Source organism: Salvelinus namaycush, chromosome 21, assembly GCF_016432855.1.
Source record: "Salvelinus namaycush isolate Seneca chromosome 21, SaNama_1.0, whole genome shotgun sequence".
Classification (NCBI taxonomy): Eukaryota; Metazoa; Chordata; class Actinopteri; order Salmoniformes; family Salmonidae; genus Salvelinus; species Salvelinus namaycush.
This window is the reverse complement of record NC_052327.1, coordinates 3458962-3476509: the sequence shown is the minus strand read 5'-3', so window position 1 is coordinate 3476509 and position 17548 is coordinate 3458962. Positions and strand designations below refer to the sequence as shown.

Below are 17548 nucleotides of genomic sequence, written 5' to 3'. Positions count from 1 at the left end.
CGGTTTCAACTGTACCAGGCAGATGGCCGACAGCGCATGGCGTCGCGTGGGCGAGCGGTTCGCTGATGTCAACGTTGTGAACAGAGTGTCCCATGGTTGCGGGGTTTTATGGTATGGGAAGGCATAAGCTATGGACAACGAACACAACTGCATTTCATAGATAGCAATTTGAATGCACAGCGATACTGTGACGAGATCCTGAGGCCCATTGTCGTGCCATTCATCCTCCGCCATCACCTTGTGTTTCAATGCACGGCCCATGTCACAAGGATCTGTACACAATTCCTGGAAGCTGAAAATGTCCCAGTTCTTCCATGGCCTGCATACTCACCAGACATGTCACCCATTGAGCATGTTTGGGATGCTCTGGATTGACGTGTACGACAGCGTTTTCCAGTTCCCGCTAATATCCAGCAACTTCGCACAGCCACAGTCAAAAGACTGATCAACTATGTGAAGGAGATGTGTCGCGTTGCCTGAGGCAAATGGTGGTCACACCAGATACTGACTGGTTTTCTGATCCATGCATTTTTTAAAGGTATCTGTGACTAACAGATGCATATCCGTATTCCCAGTCATGTGAAATCCATAGATTAGGGCCTAATGAATTTCTTACAAATGACTGATTTCCTTCTGTGAACTGTAAGTCAGTCAGATCTTTGAAATTGTTGCATGTTGCGTATATATATTTTTTTCAGTGTATTTGGGGACAATAGAATCTAGATTGTATTGGGAGAAGGGGGAAAGAATATTGTCTCAACTGTATGTAGCCTTGTGTGCTTATCACTTTCTTCCGCTTCTTCCTCTCCTGAGGGCATTGTTCAGGGCTTCATCAGCGCTTGTGAACTCCATCCTCTGTGTTCCCTTCCATACCCATAGCACTGCAGGGAATCGGAGTTGAGACCTCAAGTGACTGCCTGATCAGAATTAAACTCTTACGTTTTTTCCTCAGTTTAGCAGACAGACCCTGGACAACTTGAATGGCCTGGCCATGGATTTGAATCTCCTTTCCCACAGTGCCTTCAGAATATTGACTTTGGTCTGATAGTTCCACAGCTTAAAGACTACCATGCGAGGATACAGTACTTAGTGTTCTTCTGTTTCACACCGGCCCGATGGCGTTGCTCCAGATCCTCAAGTGATACATCCATGCTAAGCTCCTCCGATATCAGCTTGATCACGTAGCTGGGAAAGGTCTCCTTTTCCTCGTCTTCCAGTAGGGACAATATTCTCATATTGTTTTGTCTCATTTGTCTCATTCATTTTTACATCATCCATACATTTGGCTAAAGGACTCTATTAGGACATTTGTCTAATGTTTCTAGGGCGATCCTACTTCAATGGTGTGTTGCTTAAATCCAGGCACCACACTCTCATAAGGTACATTTTTTCCGTTATTCATATCACAAACAACTTTTACCAGTTGAACGTAAACTCAAATATAATACTTGTTTGTATTACAACTTTTCTGAAATATTGTATTAAAATATGCAAACGAGCCACTATTCCATTAAATATGTGCATATTTGCATATCGTGCAAATATATTTTTCTGGCAACTGGATGAAATCAGCCTAAATTTTTGAGTTTCAATGAAGACACTCCAGGACCGGACTTGTCCAGCGCAGATTGTGGATTAATACTTAAAAAAATATATTTCTATCTGTTAAATACTAAAGACATGTACGTAAAATGCATTGTTTGAGCATTTTTTCAAATAAAATGTTATCTAGAATAAAAAATTATAACATAAATGTATCTAAGGATAACCACACAATATTTGTTGAATGCAGATGCTTCTGAGGCTGAGAGAAATCCGCCGAAGTCGGTCCCTCTCCTTGTTTGGGCGGCATTCGGCGGTCGACGTCACCGGCTTTCTAGCTACCGCCGATCCATTTTTAATTTTCCATTTGTTCTGGCTTTGTCTTTCACACCTGGCTTCACTCAACCAATTACTTGTTTATTATTTAACCCTCTGTTCCCCATGTTTGGTTTGTGAGTGATTGTTCTTTGTACATCGGTCCTTTTTGTGGGCTCGTTATGTTGCTGTGTATTTTTTGTATTTTGAGTAAAATATGTTGATTACTCAATTCTGCTGGCCTGCGCCTGACTCGCTACACCAGCTACACACACAGGACCATTACAGTGTGGGAAGAGTCTGACTGTTGGGAAATGACAATTAAAGACAAGTACACTGAATTCATAGTGCCAAACGCCTAATTAGACCCAATCACCATCTCTTTAAAGTAAATTACTAAATATAGTTCAGTTTGTAACACTCTCTATGAAATGGGCTTTTAAATTATGTGTAATTGAATGCAGTGAGCTTTAAAATGATTGATGAATGTCCATTTTAAAGTGGTTAAAATTCATAAAAATGTTGATGACAGTAGTGTGATAAAATAAAGAAAATAGAATTTTTGAAAATAATGGACCAAAACACCAACAAATCTCAAAATTGATAGGTAGATGCAAAAATGTCATTTCAGCCTGTTGTGCCTGGCCTTCAGGCATTAATATACATTATTATATGTGGACAATTAGTGCCTCTGGCTCATTAACAAAGACTGTCTGGTTTGAAATGGCATGTTGGTTGATTGAGTCATGACGGTCCTACAGAAGGTCATGGTAGTGGAGGTGCAGTGAAGGCTACTGAGGAGAGGAGGGCTCATTATAATGCCTGGAACGGAACAAATGGAATGGCATCAAACAGATGGAGACCATGTATTTGATACCCTTCCACCTATTCCAGTCCAGCCATTACCACGAGCCCGTACTCCCCAGTTAAGGAGCAAACAACCTTATGTGGGGAGGTGCATGGTGTGTTAACAAGCCACATGTCCTTACCATTTCCACCTGCATGGTGGTCACATCATCCCTGGTTGTCAGTCTTGCACGGCAGCGCTCATCACTGGCTAAGGGTTTAAGAATAGTGTCTTGGAAATTCTTTCCCACATGTTGCAACCCAAGTGCCTGGGCCTTCATCTGTTGTTGGATTAGGGCCAGCTCATCTGTTAGTTCTCTAACATTCTTTTTGACAGTGGCCAGACTGACTGTGTTGACGGCAGTGGTACCTAAAAAGAGTAGTGTCCCTACCGCTGCCCCTATTGAGAGTAAAGCTCCAAAGAATCGCGTCTGGGCTCTGCTAATCCTGGTGAATTTTTTGAAGTTGTGCAAACATGTGATCGATGTCTAGCAGGGCATGCTTAAAGGACAAATCCACCCAAAACCACTCATTCCTTTAATTTACAGTGCCAAGTAACACTAATATGTGAGAAAAATATTGTTTGTGAACAAATATTTCATTTTAGCATTACAATAAGGTTGGTAGCAATATGAAAAATTGTTGTGGAAATCTGTTGCAGCTCAAGACGACCACAAAATCCACAATGCAATGCTCTTTCTACGGACTGGCTGGCTAGCTAGCTAGCAAGCAAACGTAGCTACACACAATAATACCAAAGACAATATCAGCATGTAAAGTAGCTAGTTGACTGTAAAATCGCCTAAACAATCTCACCATGTTCAATTGACAGATTGATGTGCCTCACAGAGTGGAGTCTGATATTCGCATCGGCAGATATACTTTTGAGGAGATGGGAAACGTTGCCCATGCTACGCCAATGGGCCGCACTGTGCATACTGAGTGATTCTGGGACAAGGAGAGCTCTTCTTCAAGGAGTGAATGGTAATTTATTGGGTGCTAGCTCAAAAACCCAACATTAGCACAGATTTCATCAACAAGAAGTACAACATTACAAATCTTTTCAGAGATCTGACATAATTAACTTGCTATCTGTAATATTGTATAGCTTTGGAAAAGTGACAGTATGTACTTCCAAGGAAAATAGGCATGTTTCACAACATATACACTGACTATGAGAAGATCTATCTGGGGGATAGGGCTGCTAAGCTAATAGTCACGCAATCTCTTCTCATAGTCAGTGTATATGTTGGGAAACATGCCTATTTTCCCCTTAAAGATGGTGCCGACAGAGAGGGCTGTCTCGCTTCTAGTCCTGAGGAAACTTTGCAGTATTTCGTTTTTTATGTATTATTTCTTACATTGTTAGCCCAGAAAATCTTAAGTGTTATTACATACAGCCTGGAAGAACTATTGGATATCAGAGCGATGTCAACTTACAAGCACTACAACTTTCCCGAAGCGGGTTTTTGGCCGCACCACCCAGGGCATTTGAACTGATTCCAGTGGCCTACCAAAAACAACACCGCCATAGAAGAGGGAGACAGAACGATCTTCTGGTCAGACTTTGTAGGCGCGCACACCACCCACCGCTTCCGAGTATATTACTCGCTAATGTCCAGTCTCTAGACAACAAGGTAGACGAAATTAGGGCAAGGGTTGCTTTCCATAGAGACATCAGGGATTGTAACATACTCTGTTTCACGGAAACATGGCTCTCTCGGGATATGGGATCATTCTGTTCACCTGATCTAGAACTCCTCACAATCAAATGTCGACCGCATTATCTACCAAGGGAATTCTCTTCGATTATAATCACAGCCGTATATATTCCCCCCAAGCAGACACAACGATGGCCCTGAACGAACTTTATCTGACTCTTTGTAAACTGGAAACCACACACCCTGAGGCTGCATTCATCGTAGCTGGGGATTTTAACAAGGCCAATCTGAAAACAAAACTCCCTAAATTCTATCAGCATATCGATTGTGCTACCAGGGCTGGTAAAACCTTGGATCATTGTTACACTAATTTCCGCGACGCATATAAGGCCCTCCCCCGCCCTCCTTTCGGAAAAGCTGACCACGACTCCATTTTGTTGCTTCCAGCCTACAATCAGAAACTAAAACAACAAGCTCCCTCGCTCAGGTCTGTTCAACGCTGGTCCGACCAATCTGATTCCACGCTTCAAGACTGCTTCGATCACGCGGATTGGAATATGTTCCGCATTGCGTCCAACAACAACATTGACGAATATGCTGATTCGGTGAGCGAGTTCATTAGAAAGTGCATTGACGATGTCGTACCCACAGCAACGATTAAAACATTCCCAAACCAGAAACCGTGGATTGACGGCAGCATTCGCGTAAAACTGAAAGCGCGAACCACTGCTTTTAACCAGAGCAAGGTGACCGGAAACATGACCGAATACAAACAGTGTAGCTATTCTCTCCGCAAGGCAATCAAACTAGCTAAGTCCCAGTACAGAGACAAAATTGAGTCGCAATTCAACAGCTCAGACACAAGAGGTATGTGGCAGGGTCTACAGTCAATCACGGATTACAAAAAGAAAACCAGCCCCGTCGCGGACCAGGATGTCTTGTTCCCAGACAGGCGTAATAACTTTTTTGCTCGCTTTGAGGACAATACAGTGCCACTGACACGGCCCGCTACCAAAACCTGCGGGCTCTCCTTCACTGCAGCCGAGGTGAGTAAAACATTTAAACGTGTTAACCCTCGCAAGGCTGCAGGCCCAGACGGCATTCCCAGCCGCGTCCTCAGAGCATGCGCAGACCAGCTGGCTGGTGTGTTTACGGACATATTCAATCAATCCTTATCCCAGTCTGCTGTTCCCACATGCTTCAAGAGGGCAACCATTGTTCCTGTTCCCAAGAAAGCTAAGGTAACTGAGCTAAACGACTACCGCCCCGTAGCACTCACTTCCGTCATCATTTACATTTACATTTTAGTCATTTAGCAGACGCTCTTATCCAGAGCGACTTACAGTAGAGTGCATACATTTTATTAAATTTTTACATACTGAGACAAGGATATCCCTACCGGCCAAACCCTCCCTAACCCGGACGACGCTATGCCAATTGTGCGTCGCCCCACGGACCTCCCGGTTGCGGCCGGCTGCGACAGAGCCTGGGCGCAAACCCAGCCCAGCCTGGGCGCGAACCCAGAGACTCTGGTGGCGCAGCTAGCACTGCGATGCAGTGCCCTAGACCACTGCGCCACCCGGGAGGTCATGAAGTGCTTTGAGAGACTAGTCAAGGACCATATCACCTCCACCCTACCGGACACCCTAGACCCACTCCAATTTGCTTACCGACCCAATAGGTCCACAGACGACGCAATCGCAACCACACTGCACACTGCCCTAACCCATCTGGACAAGAGGAATACCTATGTGAGAATGCTGTTCATCGACTACAGCTCAGCATTTAACACCATAGTACCCTCCAAACTCGTCATCAAGCTCGAGACCCTGGGTCTCGACCCCACCCTGTGCAACTGGGTCCTGGACTTCCTGACGGGCCGCCCCCAGGTGGTGAGGGTAGGTAACAACATCTCCACCCCGCTGATCCTCAACACTGGGGCCCCACAAGGGTGCGTTCTGAGCCCTCTCCTGTACTCCCTGTTCACCCACGACTGCGTGGCCATGCACGCCTCCAACTCATTCATCAAGTTTGCGGATGACACTACAGTGGTAGGCTTGATTACCAACAACGACGAGACGGCCTACAGGGAGGAGGTGAGGGCCCTCGGAGTGTGGTGTCAGGAAAATAACCTCACACTCAACGTCAACAAAACAAAGGAGATGATTGTGGACTTCAGGAAACAGCAGAGGGAGCACCCCCCTATCCACATCGACGGGTCAGTAGTGGAGAAGGTGGAAAGTTTTAAGTTCCTCGGTGTACACATCACGGACAAACTGAATTGGTCCACACAGACAGCGTTGTGAAGAAGGCGCAGCAGCGCCTCTTCAACCTCAGGAGGCTGAAGAAATTCGGCTTGTTACCAAAAGCACTCACAAACTTCTACAGATGCACAATCGAGAGCATCCTGTCGGGCTGTATCACCGCCTGGTACGGCAACTGCTCCGCCCACAACCGTAAGGCTCTCCAGAGGGTAGTGAGGTCTGCACAACGCATCACCGGGGGCAAACTACCTGCCCTCCAGGACACCTGCACCACCCGATGTCACAGGAAGGCCATAAAGATCATCAAGGACAACAACCACCCAAGCCACTGCCTGTTCACCCCGCTATCATCAAGAAGGCGAGGTCAGTACAGGTGCATCAAAGCAGAGACCGAGAGACTGAAAAACAGCTTCTATCTCAAGGCCATCAGACTGTTAAACAGGCACCACTAACATTTAGCGGCCGCTGCCAACATACTGACTCAACTCCAGCCACTTTAATAATGGGAATTGATGGAAATTATGTAAAAATGTACCACTAGCCACTTTAAACAATGCCACTTAATATAATGTTTACATACCCTACATTACTCATCTCATATGTATATGTATATACTGTACTCTATATCATCTACTGCATCTTGCCATCTTTATGTAATACATGTATCACTAGCCACTTTAAACTATGCCACTTTATGTTTACATACCCTACATTACTCATCTCATATGTATATACTGTACTCTATACCATCTACTGCATCTTGCCTATGCCGTTCTGTACCATCACTCATTCATATATCTTTATGTACATATTCTTTATCCCTTTACACTTGTGTGTATAAGGTAGTAGTTGTGGAATTGTTAGGTTAGATTACTTGTTGGTTATTACTGCATTGTCGGAACTAGAAGCACAAGCATTTCGCTACACTCGCATTAACATCTGCTAACCATGTGTATGTGACAAATAAAATTTGATTTGATTTTGATTTTATTTTATTTGATATGCTGTCGGAGTCGGTACAGCCACCTGGATTCTCAGTGCGTCGCACCGACAGGAATAAGCATCTCTCCGAGAAGAAGAAGTGTAACGGCTTTCTTCCATAGGTGAAGGAGAGGACCAAAGTGCAGCGCGGCTAGTGTTCAACATGTTTAATACAAGAACAAGTGAAACACTACAAACAACATACAAAATAACAAATGTGCAAAACCGATACAGACCTATCTGGTGCAGAACACAAACACATAGACAGGTAACAAACACCCACAAAATCCCAACACAAAACAAGCCTCCTATATATGAGTCTCAATCAGAGACAACGACTACCATCTGTCTCTGATTGAGAACCCACACCAGGCTTACATAGAAACAGACAAACTAGACACACAACATAGAATTCCCACCCAGCTCACGTCCTGACCAACTAAACACATACAAAACAACAGAAAACAGGTCAGGAACGTGACAGAACCCCCCCCTCAAGGTGCGAACTCCGGGCGCACCCCTAAAACTCAAGGGGAGGGTCTGGGTGGGCATCTGTCCGCGGTGGCGGCTCCGGCGGTGGACGAGGGCACCACTCCACCATTGTCTTTGTCCACCTCCTTAGCGTCCCTTGAGTGGCGACCCTCGCCCCCGACCATGGTCCAGGAACCTTCACCAACTCCCCTCTACAATAGAGGAGACAACTCAGGACAGAGAGGTAGTTCAGGACAAAGAGGTAGCTCAGGACAGAGAGGTAGCCCAGGACAGAGAGGTAGCTCAGGCCAGAGGGACAACTCCGGACTAGTGGCAGCTCCGGACTGAGTGGCAGCTCCGGACTGAGTGGCAGCTCATGACTGGAGGGCAGCTCATGACTGGAGGGCAGCTCATGACTGGAGGGCAGCTCATGACTGGAGGGCAGCTCATGACTGGAGGGCAGCTCATGACTGAAGGGCAGCTCATGACTGAAGGACAGCTCATGACTGAAGGGCAGCTCATGACTGAAGGGCAGCTCATGACTGGAGGGCAGCTCATGACTGGAGGGCAGCTCATGACTGGAGGGCAGCTCATGACTGGAGGGCAGCTCATGACTGGAGGGCAGCTCTGGCAGCTCCTGACTGGCTGGCGTCTCTGGCAGCTCCTGACTGGCTGGCGTCTCTGGCAGCTCCTGACTGGCTGGCGTCTCTGGCAGCTCCTGACTGGCTGGCGTCTCTGGCAGCTCCTGACTGGCTGGCGTCTCTGGCAGCTCCTGACTGGCTGGCGTCTCTGGCAGCTCCTGACTGGCTGGCGGCTCTGGCAGCTCCTGACTGACGGACGGCTCTAATGGCTCGGGACAGACGGGCGGCTCTAATGGCTCGTGGCAGACGGATGACTCAGATGGCGCTGGGCAGACAGATGGCTCAGACGGCGCTGGGCAGACGGATGGCTCAGATGGCGCTGGGCAGACGGATGGCTCAGACGGCGCTGGGCAGACGGATGGCTCAGACGGCGCTGGGCAGACGGACGGCTCAGACGGCGCTGGGCAGACGGACAGTTCAGACGGCGTTGGGCAGACGGACAGTTCAGACGGCGTTGGGCAGACGGACAGTTCAGGCGCCGCTGGGCAGACGGGCAGTTCAGGCACCGCTGGGCAGACGGCAGACTCTGGCCGGCTGAGACGCACTATAGGCCTGATGCGTGGTGCCGGAACTGGAGGTACCGGGCTGAGGGCACGCACCTCAGGGCGAGTGCGGGGAGGAGGAACAGGGCTCTGGCGATGCACTGGAAGCCTGGTGCGTGGTGTAGGCACTGGTGGTACTGGGCTGGGGCGGGAAGGTGGCGCCGGATATACCGGACCGTGAAGGAGGACACGCGCTCTTGAGCACCGAGCCTCTCCAACCTTACCAGGTTGAATGGTCCCCATAGCCCTGCCAGTGCGGCGAGGTGGAACAACCCGCACTGGGCTATGCAGGCGAACCGGGGACACCACCTGTAAGGCTGGTGCCATGTACGCCGGCCCGAGGAGACGTACTGGAGGCCAGATATGTTGGGCCGGCTTCATGACATCCGGCTCGATGCCCAACCTAGCCCTCCCAGTGCGGCAAGGTGGAATAGCCCGCACTTGGCTAAGCACGCGTACTGGGGACACCGTGCGCTTTACCGCATAACACGGTGTCTGACCAGTACGACGCCCTCTCACTCCACGGTAAGCCCGGGGAGTTGGCTCAGGTATCCAACCCGGCTTCGCCAAACGCCCCTTTAGCCCCCCCCCAAGAAATTTTTGGGTGAGCCTCTCGGGCTTCCAGCCTCTCTTTCGTGCTGCCTCCTCAATCCAGCGCTCCTGGGCTGTGGCTGCCTCCTTCTCCTCCCAAGAGTGGCGATTCTCTCCCACCTTTGCCCAGGGTCCTTTTCCGTTTATGATTTCCTCCCATGACCATTCCTCCTGGCACCGCTGCTGCTGTTGCTGCTGCCCGTTGCCACGCTGCTTGGTCCGGGATTGGTGGGTGTTTCTGTAAAGGTTCTCTTCCAGGGGTGAAGGAGAGGACCAAAGTGCAGCGCGGCTAGTGTTCAACATGTTTAATACAAGAACAAGTGAAACACTACAAACAACATACAAAATAACAAATGTGCAAAACCGATACAGACCTATCTGGTGCAGAACACAAACACATAGACAGGTAACAAACACCCACAAAATCCCAACACAAAACAAGCCTCCTATATATGAGTCTCAATCAGAGACAACGATTACCATCTGTCTCTGATTGAGAACCCACACCAGGCTTACATAGAAACAGACAAACTAGACACACAACATAGAATTCCCACCCAGCTCACGTCCTGACCAACTAAACACATACAAAACAACAGAAAACAGGTCAGGAACGTGACAAGAAGGGTGTATGTTTCATGATTAAACGCTCATGGTGTAATTGTAACAACATACAGGAACTCAAGTATTTTTGTTCACCTTACCTAGAATTCCTCACAATCAAATGCCGACCATATTATCTCCCAAGAGAATTCTCTTCGCTTATTGTCACAGCCGTGTATATCCCCCTCAAGCCGATACCACGTCGGCCCTCAAGGAACTTCACTGGACATTTTGCAAACTGGAAACCATATATCCTGAGGCTGCATTTATTGTAGCTGGGGATTTTAACAAAGCAAATTTGAGAACAAGGCTACCTTAATTCTATCAGCACATCGACTGTAACACTCGCTCTGGAGAAACACTGGACCACTGTTACTCTAACTTCCGCAACGCATATAAGGCCCTCCCCCGCCCTTCTTTCTGCAAATCTGACCATTACTCCATTTTGCTCCTCCCTTCCTATAGGCAGAAACTCAAATAGGAAGTACCTGTGCTAAGGACTATTCTGGTCTGACCAATCGGAATCCACACTTCAAGATTGTTTTGATCACGCAGACTGGGAAATGTTCCGGGTAGCCTCAGAGAATAATATCGATGTTTCCTCTGATTAGGTGAGTGAGTTTATAAGGAAGTGTATAGGAGATGTTGTACCCACTGTGACTATTAAAACCCTAACCAGAAATCGTGGACAGATGGCGGCATTCGCGCAAAACTGAAAGTGCAAACCAGTGAATTTAACCATGGAAAGGTGACTAGGAATATGGCCGAATACAAACAGTGTAGTTATTCTCTCCGCAAGGCAATCAAACAAGTGAAATGCCAGTATAGAGACAAAGTGGATTCGCAATTCAACGGCTCAGACACGAGACATATGTGGCAGGATCTACAGACAATCACGGACTACAAAAGAAAAACCAGCCAAGGACACCGACGTCTTGCTTCCAGACAAACTTTGAGGATAATACAGTGCCACCGACACGACCCGCTAAAAAGGACTGTGGGCTCTCCTCCATGGCCGAAGTGAGTAAGACATGTAAATGTGTTAACCCTCGCAAGGCTGCCGGCCCAAACGCCATCCCTAGCCGCATCCTCAGAGCATGTGCAGACCAGCTGGCTGGTGTGTTTATGGATATATTCAAACTCTCCCTATCCCAGCCTGCTGTCCCCACATGCTTCAAGATGGCCACCATTGTTCCTGTACCCAAGAATGCAAAGGTAACTGAACTTCTGTCATCATGAAGAACATTCAGAGACAAGTCAAGGATCATATCACCTCCACCTGCTTACTGCCCCAATAGGTCCACAGATGACGCAATCGCCATCACACTGCCCTATCCCATCTGGACAAGAAGAATTCCTATGCAAGAATGCTGTTCATTGACTATAGCTCAGCATTCAACATCATAGTACCCTCGAAGCTCATCATTAAACTTGAGGCCCTGGGTCTCCTGCGCAATTGGGTCCTGGACTTCCTGACGTGCCGCCCCCAGGTGGTGAAGGTAGGAAACAACATCTCCACTTCGCTGATCCTCAAAATTGGGGCCCCACAATGTTGCGTGCTCAGCCCCCTCCCGTACTCCCTGTTCACCCATGACTGTGTGGCCATGCACGCCTCCAACTCAATCAAGTTTGCAGACGACACAACAGTATTAAACTTGATTACCAACAATGACGAGACAGGTGAGGGCTCTCGGAGTTGGTGTCAGGAAAATAACCTCTCACTCAATGATCATGGACTTCAGGAAACAGCAGAGGGAGCAGCCCCCTATCCAAGTCGACGGGACAGCAGTGGAGAAGGTGGAACGTTTTAAGTTCCTCGGCGTACACATCACTGACAAACTGAAATGGTCCACCCACACAGACAGTGTGGTGACGAAGGCACAACAGCGCCTCTTAAACCTCAGGAGGCTGAAGAAAGAAATTTTTACAGATGCACAATTGAGAGCAACCTGTCGGGCTGTATTACCGCCTGGCACGGCAACTGTACAACCCACAACCGCAGGGCTCTCCAGAGGGTGGTGCGGTCTACACAACGCATCACCGGGGGCAAACTACCTGCCCTCCAGGACACCTACAGTACCCGATGTCACAGGAAGGCCAAAAAGATAATCAAGGACAACAACCACCCGAGTCACTGCCTGTTAACCCCGCTACCATCCAGAAGGTGAGGTCAGTACAGGTGCATCAAAGCAGGGACCGAGAGACTGAAAAACAGCTTCTATCTCAAGGCCATCAGACTGTTGAATAGCCATCACTAGCACAGAGAGGCTGCTGCCTACATACATACTTGAAATCATTGGCCACTTTAATAATTGGAACACTAGTCACTTTAATAATGCCACTTTAATAATGTTTACATATCTTGCATTACTCATCTGATATGTATATACTCTATTCACTAATATCTATTGCATCTTAGCCTACGCCGCTCTGTCATTGCTCATCCATATTCCATTCCTTTACTTAGATCTGTGTGTATTAGGTATTTGTTGTGGAATTGTTAGATATTACTTTTTAGATATTGCTGCACTGTCGGAACTAGAAGCACAAGCATTTCACTACACTCGCAATAACCTCTGCTAACCGTGTGTATGTGACCAATAACATTTTATTTTATTTGAGCAACCGCGTGACGCAGCATGACAACGTTAACGCTATTGGTCGACAGTCTGCTGGGTGGTTATACGTTCCTTCATTCAGTGGATTCCTATCTCCTTGGCATAACATCTCTGGCAACTGCACCATGCAATGCACCCTGGACTGAAGAGGCAGACAAATAGGAAAAATGTGCTAGACTCTCCGTTAAATGACACATTTCTCGAGGTAGGAATATTGCAAAAATATGATCCATGGCTCATTCGAAGAAAAAAAACATTCTCCCGTTACGGCATATGCCGGTATTGAAATCTGACATGTATGATAGACATTTTCGCTATCTAAAAGTCATAATCCTATTAACTTCCAGTGTAGTTCTCCACCTGCTGTTACTAGTCGCACTTCGCTTCGCTCCACAGGTAATATTACATTTCATTACAGTACAACGGTTTGATTTGTTTGATCTGAGCAATTTTTCTTAGGTAGCTACATAGCCGTCTTTGTATCAAAGATAATTGTGTAGTTTAGAGTAATTATCGAGGTTAGCTAGCCAGCTATTTTCGTCCTTCTAACGTAGTCAACACTGCTAGCTAGCCAGCTAGCCAACTTCTACCGAATAGCAGCACTGTAGAAACTATTACATTACAACGGAACGACTTGATTAGTGTAGTGTTAGCTAGCTACATAGTTGTCTTTGCTGTCTTTGTATCTAAGATAATTGTGTAGTTTAGAGTAATTATCGAGGTTAGCTAGCCAGCTATTTTCGTTCACCGCGCCGCGCCACCGTTCTCCTACCTAGTCAACAACTGCTAGCTAGCTAGTCAACTTCTACCGACTAGCAGCACTGTAGAAACTAATACATTACAACGGAACGATTTGATTAGTGTAGTGTTAGCTAGCTACATAGTTGTCTTTGCTGTCTTTGTATCTAAGATAATTGTGTAGTTTAGAGTAATTATCGAGGTTAGCTAGCCAGCTATTTTCGCCCGCCGCGCCGCGCCACCGTTCTCCTACTAAGTCAACAACTGCTAGCCAGCTAGTCAACTTCTACCGACTAGCAGCACTGTAGAAACTAATAATACATTACAACGGAACGATTTGATTAGTGTAGTGTTAGCTAGCTACATAGTTGTCTTTGCTGTCTTTGTATCTAAGATAATTGTGTAGTTTAGAGTAATTATCGAGGTTAGCTAGCCAGCTATTTTCGTCGCCGCGCCACCGTTCTCCTACCTAGTCAACAACTGCTAGCTAGCTAGTCAACTTCTACCGACTAGCAGCACTGTAGAAACTAATAATACATTACAACGGAACGATTTGATTAGTGTAGTGTTAGCTAGATACATAGTTGTCTTTGCTGTCTTTGTATCTAAGATAATTGTGTAGTTTAGAGTAATTATCGAGGTTATCGAGGTTACCTAGCCAGTTATCGAGGTTACCTAGCCAGCTACACTTTCAAACAAAGTCAACAACGCAGCCACTGCTAGCTAGCCTACTTCACCAGCCAGCAGTACTGTATCATTTTAATCATTTTAGTCAATAAGATTTTTGCAACGTAAGCTTAACTTTCTGAACATTCGAGACGTGTAATCCACTTGTCATTCCAATCTCCTTTGCATTAGCGTAGCCTCTTCTGTAGCCTGTCAACTATGTGTCTGTCTATCCCTGTTCTCTCCTCTCTGCACAGACCATACAAACGCTTCACACCGCGTGGCCGCTGCCACTCTAACCTGGTGGTCCCAGCGCACACGACCCACGTGGAGTTCCAGGTCTCCGGCAGCCTCTGGAACTGCCGATCTGCGGCCAACAAGACAGAGTTCATCTCAGCCTATGCTTCCCTCCAGTCCCTCGACTTCTTGGCACTGACGGAAACATGGATTACCACAGATAACACTGCTACTCCTACTGCTCTCTCCTCGTCTGCCCACGTGTTCTCGCACACCCCGAGAGCTTCTGGTCAGCGAGGTGGTGGCACTGGGATCCTCATCTCTCCCAAGTGGACATTCTCTCTTTCTCCCCTGACCCATCTGTCTATCGCCTCCTTTGAATTCCATGCTGTCACAGTTACCAGCCCTTTCAAGCTTAACATCCTTATCATTTATCGCCCTCCAGGTTCCCTTGGAGAGTTCATCAATGAGCTTGACGCCTTGATAAGTTCCTTTCCTGAGGATGGCTCACCTCTCACAGTTCTGGGTGACTTTAACCTCCCCACGTCTACCTTTGACTCATTCCTCTCTGCCTCCTTCTTTCCACTCCTCTCCTCTTTTGACCTCACCCTCTCACCTTCCCCCCCTACTCACAAGGCAGGCAATACGCTTGACCTCATCTTTACTAGATGCTGTTCTTCCACTAATCTCATTGCAACTCCCCTCCAAGTCTCCGACCACTACCTTGTATCCTTTTCCCTCTCGCTCTCATCCAACACTTCCCACTCTGCCCCTACTCGGATGGTATCACGCTGTCCCAACCTTCGCTCTCTCTCCCCCGCTACTCTCTCCTCTTCCATCCTATCATTTCTTCCCTCTGCTCAAACCTTCTCCAACCTATCTCCTGATTCTGCCTCCTCAACCCTCCTCTCCTCCCTTTCTGCATGCTTTGACTCTCTATGTGCCCTATCCTCCAGGCCGGCTCGGTCCTCCCCTCCTGCTCCGTGGCTCGACGACTCATTGCGAGCTCACAGAACAGGGCTCCGGGCAGCCGAGCGGAAATGGAGGAAAACTCGCCTCCCTGCGGACCTGGCATCCTTTCACTCCCTCCTCTCTACATTTTCCTCTTCTGTCTCTGCTGCTAAAGCCACTTTCTACCACTCTAAATTCCAAGCATCTGCCTCTAACCCTAGGAAGCTCTTTGCCACCTTCTCCTCCCTCCTGAATCCTCCTCCCCCTCCTCCCTCTCTGCGGATGACTTCGTCAACCATTTTGAAAAGAAGGTTGACGACATCCGATCCTCGTTTGCTAAGTCAAACGACACCGCTGGTTCTGCTCACACTGCCCTACCCTGTGCTTTGACCTCTTTCTCCCCTCTCTCTCCAGATGAAATCTCGCGTCTTGTGACGGCCGGCCGCCCAACAACCTGCCCGCTTGACCCTATCCCCTCCTCTCTTCTCCAGACCATTTCCGGAGACCTTCTCCCTTACCTCACCTCGCTCATCAACTCATCCTTGACCGCAGGCTACGTCCCTTCCGTCTTCAAGAGAGCGAGAGTTGCACCCCTTCTGAAAAAACCTACACTCGATCCCTCCGATGTCAACAACTACAGACCAGTATCCCTTCTTTCTTTTCTCTCCAAAACTCTTGAACGTGCCGTCCTTGACCAGCTCTCCTGCTATCTCTCTCAGAATGACCTTCTTGATCCAAATCAGTCAGGTTTCAAGACTAGTCATTCAACTGAGACTGCTCTTCTCTGTGTCACGGAGGTGCTCCGCACTGCTAAAGCTAACTCTCTCTCCTCTGCTCTCATCCTTCTAGACCTATCGGCTGCCTTTGATACTGTGAACCATCAGATCCTCCTCTCCACCCTCTCCGAGTTGGGCATCTCCGGCGCGGCCCACGCTTGGATTGCGTCCTACCTGACAGGTCGCTCCTACCAGGTGGCGTGGCGAGAATCTGTCTCCGCACCACGTGCTCTCACCACTGGTGTCCCCCAGGGCTCTGTTCTAGGCCCTCTCCTATTCTCGCTATACACCAAGTCACTTGGCTCTGTCATATCCTCACATGGTCTCTCCTATCATTGCTATGCAGACGACACACAATTAATCTTCTCCTTTCCCCCTTCTGATAACCAGGTGGCGAATCGCATCTCTGCATGTCTGGCAGACATATCAGTGTGGATGACGGATCACCACCTCAAGCTGAACCTCGGCAAGACGGAGCTGCTCTTCCTCCCGGGGAATGACTGCCCGTTCCATGATCTCGCCATCACGGTTGACAACTCCATTGTGTCCTCCTCCCAGAGTGCTAAGAACCTTGGCGTGATCCTGGACAACACCCTGTCGTTCTCAACTAACATCAAGGCGGTGACCCGTTCCTGTAGGTTCATGCTCTACAACATTCGCAGAGTACGACCCTGCCTCACACAGGAAGCGGCGCAGGTCCTAATCCAGGCACTTGTCATCTCCCGTCTGGATTACTGCAACTCGCTGTTGGCTGGGCTCCCTGCCTGTGCCATTAAACCCCTACAACTCATCCAGAACGCCGCAGCCCGTCTGGTGTTCAACCTTCCCAAGTTCTCTCACGTCACCCAGCTCCTCCGCTCTCTCCACTGGCTTCCAGTTGAAGCTCGCATCCGCTACAAGACCATGGTGCTTGCCTACGGAGCTGTGAGGGGAACGGCACCTCCGTACCTTCAGGCTCTGATCAGGCCCTACACCCAAACAAGGGCACTGCGTTCATCCACCTCTGGCCTGCTCGCCTCCCTACCTCTGAGGAAGTACAGTTCCCGCTCAGCCCAGTCAAAACTGTTCGCTGCTCTGGCACCCCAATGGTAGAACAAACTCCCTC

General features: G+C 48.1%; 1 protein-coding gene across 1 annotated transcript in view; it reads right to left on the bottom strand.

Moving 5' to 3' along the window:
* The window catches only part of brsk2a (BR serine/threonine kinase 2a), a 454159-nt gene that overhangs the window by 65326 nt on the left and 371285 nt on the right, over nt 1-17548 (bottom strand). The window lies entirely within an intron of this gene.